The 6,186-nt window shown below is 31.6% G+C and overlaps 1 pseudogene; it reads right to left on the bottom strand.

Moving 5' to 3' along the window:
- The window catches only part of LOC18031694, a 58,782-nt pseudogene that overhangs the window by 37,207 nt on the left and 15,389 nt on the right, over nt 1-6,186 (bottom strand).

The following is a 6,186-nucleotide window of genomic DNA, read 5'->3' as shown; positions in this document are numbered from 1 at the left end:
ATTTTCTGAACACTTAGAAAAAAAATTCCCTCTTTTCTCACAAAAATGTTTCTCCTTTTAACAAAACACAACATTTTATTAATTGTTTTCTATTATTTACATTTTTGTTTTCCTCAAACTTGTGAAACATACAACTGAGACGACATCGTTTCACTTCTGTTTTAGTAATATAATATTTTTAAAAATTAAGTTAAACCCGCGCAATTAAAGTCAACATGAAAAATCAGTCTTTCATTCTTGATAGTCAAATAATTTATCACTAGTCTATCATAATTTCTTGATATATGATATTCATATCACCAATATATCATAATTTCTTGATAAATGATATTTCTATCACAGCTATGTCATAAGTGTATGACAGAAACTAAATCTATCACGATTCTATTGTTGTAGGCCTCCAGACCAAAAACTGTCACACAGAGGACTGTCATAGTAGATACTTTTTCTTGTAGTGAGAACAAGACAAATATACATATATATAAACTTCAATGACTCTGGAGACGATTACATAACCCAATGAGAACTTATGGTGCGTTTACTTCATAAAATGAGAATGGGGTGGAATGGAAATGGGAATGGGCTAGATTGGGAATGAGATTCTAATATTTACTAGGAAAAAATAAATGGGAATGAGAATATATTGTAATGTCATTGATGTGTTTACTTGGCAAAATAAATGGGAATGAGGAATAGGAATAAAAATCAATTTACCAAAATACCCATAGTATTAAATAATGTAATTTTCATTAACTATATGTATGTATAAATATTATTATAAAAATGATACTAATTAAAAAATAAGATTAATAATAATAAAAATGATAATAATGATAATATTAATAAAATAATAATAACAATAATTAATAATAACTAAAACAATAAAGGTAATAAAATTTAATAATAATAATAATGACATTTAAAATAAATAGATAGATTTAAAATAATTGTGATTAATAAATAAATAGAAGGGTGAGAAAAAAAATGAAGATAGCATAACATAATTTTTTTTAGGGGGGGGGGGGATCATCCATATCAATGATCAATACATGCACATAAAATAGTATATGCAAATACATATTCATATTTAATCCCAAATTTAAATGAGTATGTAATTAAGTCTTAATCTAAGACTACGATGTGTCAAGGAGTTAAACCGTCACATTTTACAAATATGTCAAATCTAATGAGCTGAATAAGACACTGCTAATGCTATAGATAAGGAAACTTCAATACCATCCCTCCTTTCCCTTCTTATTCCTGATTAGAGAGTGTGGTGATGCTGTTGATGTTGATAGACAGTCTGCAGAGCATGCTTGATGGCAGAGTATGTAGAATAAGCTTGATGGTCTCACTTTCAGCTGATCATATCGGTCATAGTTAGTATGCTGAGCCAGCAAAGATTGTTATAACGGTTTTAGTAGCTACTAGCTTAGTGTGCATGTGTATGAAGCTTCTAGAAATATCTAGCAAGTAGATTCTCGTTTGTAATCATCCAACTATAACTATTGTAGCTTAGATTCATTCATGTACAAGTTGCTGGTGAATAAAAGTGGAAACAACTTTCTTTCATTTTCTCGTTCTTTTTCTCAGTAACCAAACATATTTCTAGCTCATTTCCAGCTCATTTCAACATTGCTACTGGCACGGCTTATGTTATCATCAATTTCTTTCTCGATTCATTTACTTCTTCAACCGTGGTACAATAACTTCCAAAGGGCTAGTCAAGAATTATGTATCATAACATCGAAACAGCCCTTAAAAAAGTAGTATGTTTTTCCTTGAATCAGTAAGCCAGCGATCAGACTGCCAGTATGGCTACAGTAATTTTATGTTGAGACAACCATAAATCTCCCTCACTATTTAAGTATTTTTATGATAAGACAAAAAAAGTTAAAAGCAGTAAGGATATTCAACTTTAAGTAGTACGAAAAAAAGTTAAAAGTAGCAACAAAATTATGATAAGACAATTTTACAAGGATGAAGGGAATGGAGTTGGAATATTTCCACAAAAAACCACATAGCTATTTCCATATAATCTGACAAACAAATAATGAATGAAGCACTAGGGAAATTGATATTATTAATTCTGCTCAAGAAAAACATATCTCCAAGAGCCCTATAATCTAATCATGCTCCCTGTATTCACTACTACTAGAACGTTTACTTTATCTCCAATCTTGAACAATTTCGTCCTCACCATTCTTAAACGAAGAGCTGCATAAAATTTCACAGCAATTCCACCAGAAAAGACCTCATCCATACATCCTAAACCATGACTTGATTTTGCACTAAACCTAACCTAGATATTGAACATAATGGAACTGTTATGCTATATATTCAACGATAGTGTACATTTAAAAAAATTCAAAAATGTTTTAGTAACTGCACCTTAACCTGATTGAGGAAAATGATAAGGGCATGGGACTGGGACAACGAATATATGAATTTTTCGAGGTGTTTGTGTCATTATTCTTGATTGTGCATCACTGTACATGCCATTTATGGGAACACCAATTTCACATTTAGGGATGAGGGGAGCAACCTGTAAAAACCACACATGTAGAACATTATTAAGTTTGAAGAAATCCACAGAAGTAAAGTTGATCACAATGTCAATGCCATTTACAGAAGGTGAGCATAGGCAAGTGCAAAGTGCAGTGCCAAAGATGAAAAACAGCAGCACAAAATAATAGCAAAATGAAACATTTTTCCTCTTTCTTCCTTTCATTTTCCTTTTACTTCCCTATACAAGTTATTCATGATTACAACTGTTATCCATCAGCCAACTAAAGATAACCATTGATAAGGGATACGTCCTATATCATAAATGCAGGTTAGCAGAGTGTACAACAATGATACCCTTAATCAACTAAAGATGAGAAGGCACTTTCAATTATTGACAATGATTGATCTTACAAAAGAAAACATAATATTTTTCCCTCAAGGAAAGATGAAACATACACATCAGCAATGGCATTATCTCAAATTTAGATGGCAAACAAGTTGTATATCTGGCGCCGCGAAATTGATCAATTTGACCCAAAACCACTAACAATACATACACAGACAGAAAGGGACACAGACTCATAAAACAAAAAGAGATTTAACTGTTGACTTTCATCCCATAAGCTTCTTTAATAAGCTCTGTTCCAGCACTATTTTATATTGTTGTATTTGACTTCGACAACTACTTTTCTATATAAAATTAGATTTCCTTGAAGAAAATATACTGACAAGAAAGAGTAACATTTTTTATGATATGTAGAAAAGATGATCAATTTAGTAGAAGAGATGATAGGTACAAATACTAGAGCAATAGACGTAAGAATATGAGACAATAAACAATTTTGGGAACTAGGATTGCATCAAGTAAAAACTACATTGTGGCAGTTACACTCTAAAAGGTTCACATATAGTAAAAACTACATCAAGTAAAAGGTTCACTTCAGCTTCATATATAGATGGTTAAGCTTTAGTTGTTATATTTATTGTTGTGGATTTCCTGTCTAGCTTTTGTATATTTTATCTTTACTAATGAAATTTCAGAATTCTCTCAAAATTACATAAATAAAAATGTTAACTACAGAACGAATCACTTACACTATCAACCACAATTACATCAATGGATCCACTTTTGGTCAGTGTATCAACCACACTCAGCAAATTTTCAGTAGAATCAGGTTGTACAATCAGAAGATTTTCTATGTCTATACCCATTGCTTCGGCGAGGCAATGGTCTAATGCATTCTCTACATCAAGATAAGCACAGTATCCCGCCAAAAATGATATAATTCAGAAAAGTAAAGAAAAAGTAAAACTTCATGCAAAACACATACAGAATACTAAATGGGAATAATTTATATGCAGAAATAACATCCCTTTCACATGACTGACAAGTCAGAGAAGACACACATATCAACAAGTAAACAGATAGCTTGAATGATCCATTGCAAAAATATTTGCAATAGACATATTTCTTTTGTATCTTTAATGAGGCAATGTGATGCTCTTTAAATGGCTATGATCTGCCATTATCATTTACCATCGAGGATAAAACTGTTAGAAAATTTTCAAAATAAATGTGTCTTATGGTAAAGACATGTCCTATTAATTGTGCCTTATAGAAAAGGTACCTTTCACTAAAGACATGTCTAATTAAATGATGTCTTGTTGTAAGGACATGTCCATTTAATTGTGTCTTGTAGAAAAGGTATCTTTTTACTAAATGATATAACTTTTCATGGCAACATTTCACTTAGAGATGCATCATTTCATGGTGAAATTTCATTTGAAATGGTGATGGTTCAATTTGGACCATTGATTAAAATCAAATCTAGATCCAATGGCCATGAATGAAGGGGTATCATGAAAGAGGATAACCCAAATGAGGGGGCACAAGTATATCTATAAATAAGGGTCATGTTTAAGCCATTTAGACATGAAATGAATGATCCTACACTACTCTTTTCTTAGCATTCCTTTCTAGTACGAATTTCAACACAAAACACTCATTTCTTTTGTGCATTCACATTCCAATATATTGTTTTCTGCAGGAATAATATATTGTTTCTTGGCAGACTTGCAACATTCAAGAGTATTTTGGTTTGCTTTCGTCGATGCACAACTCAAGCAAACAAACAAGTGCTTCATTGTATCCTGGAGGCGTATTTGCTTAACCCATGTGCATCACTCAATTGGTGAGGGCAAATAACGTCTTAAGGAAAGCAACATTTGTAACGTACCTTGAAGCACACAAAATTTCTGCGGTTTCTTCCTACATACAGAGTTAGTTGTAAACACATTACTTTACATAATAAAGTTCCACCATTATTGTTGTATTTCTCTATATTTTCATTCCCCACAAATTTACCACCAACAAAAACCGTATTTTATCTTCCTGTAACCAAGATTTTTAAATTCCAGGCCTACTCATATCCAATCATTTTTTTTCAATAAAAGACACCAGAATTGACTTTTTTAAATTCTGATAAATGTCTTCAAAGTAAATGTAGGTTAAGTCAAGAAAATAGACCAAAAAAATTCTTAATGACAGACATTAACCCATATTTAGAATTCAGATATAAAACAAATAAACTCTAAGATGACTTCTTGATATCAACAGTTATATGATTCACAAAATGAATTGAATCAGGCATTAAAAACAGAGAAAGTGTGTAAATGGTCAAGATTCATTCAAATGAGTTTCGCGAGTATCATTAAGTTGAAACTTTTAAGTGCAAAAGTATCATTAAGTTGAAAACTTCTAGTAACACCAGCTATTTAGCAGCAAGCAGCAAGTAAAGAGAAAAATACATGCAAAAAAATTAATAAGAGATGCAATTTTGATTTTAGCTTAACTTCTTGCAAAAACTACGGTAAGGTGTATCAACAAGTTATTATTCATTTCAGGCCATCAATCATTTTGGTGGATTTGTGTTCTCTAGAAAATTTGCTTCAAGGGTACATAATATCTACTTACAGAATAATGGCCTTAGTCACATGTACAATAATCAACTTATGGAAGAATGACCTGTGCTGCACTTTGGCTCTTTGAAGCCTGGCTACAATTTTACTGGGGTACAAGCTGACATGAGATGTATATGAGTTATCCCAAGTTAAAGAGATAATATATCAATATGGAGAAGTTAGAAACTATTGCCAATCGTTTGGGGAAAAAAGAAAACACACGCACACTGCTAATACTAATTTGGTTAAACCAAAGTATAAGAAGCCAAAATCTCCAAGCTTTTGAGCTTCCTTGATAACATGAAGTGCTAACGTTGTTTCGCCAGATGCTTTACGCCCATATATTTCTACAATTCTTCCCTGGAGGGGATCTCACATTAAAGTTCGGGTCTTTCATTTCTAATTGCAGTTGAAGTAAAATGAAGATGAATGCAGCAGCTCTCACAGAAAAATCTTCCATATAAAAGCTAGTACTGCATAAATAGAAAATAACAAAACATGTTTATGAACTGATTCTCTATCAAATTCCCGTGCAAAAATATAATAATAAATAAAATTAAGAGTTAGGCATTGATACACCTGCCATCATTCAAATCCTGTACATTCAGCATCAAACTAGATATCATTGAAGATTTAAACTGTAATTAGAAATAACAGATAAATCATTAAAAGGAAAAGGGAACTAATTCATTAAAAATTTCCATTCTACCTAAAACA

The sequence above is a fragment of the Citrus clementina genome, unplaced genomic scaffold, assembly GCF_000493195.1.
Source record: "Citrus clementina cultivar Clemenules unplaced genomic scaffold, Citrus_clementina_v1.0 scaffold_9, whole genome shotgun sequence".
Lineage (NCBI taxonomy): Eukaryota > Viridiplantae > Streptophyta > Magnoliopsida > Sapindales > Rutaceae > Citrus > Citrus x clementina.
Note: the sequence above shows the minus strand (reverse complement) of the source record. Positions and strands in the feature narration are given on the sequence as shown.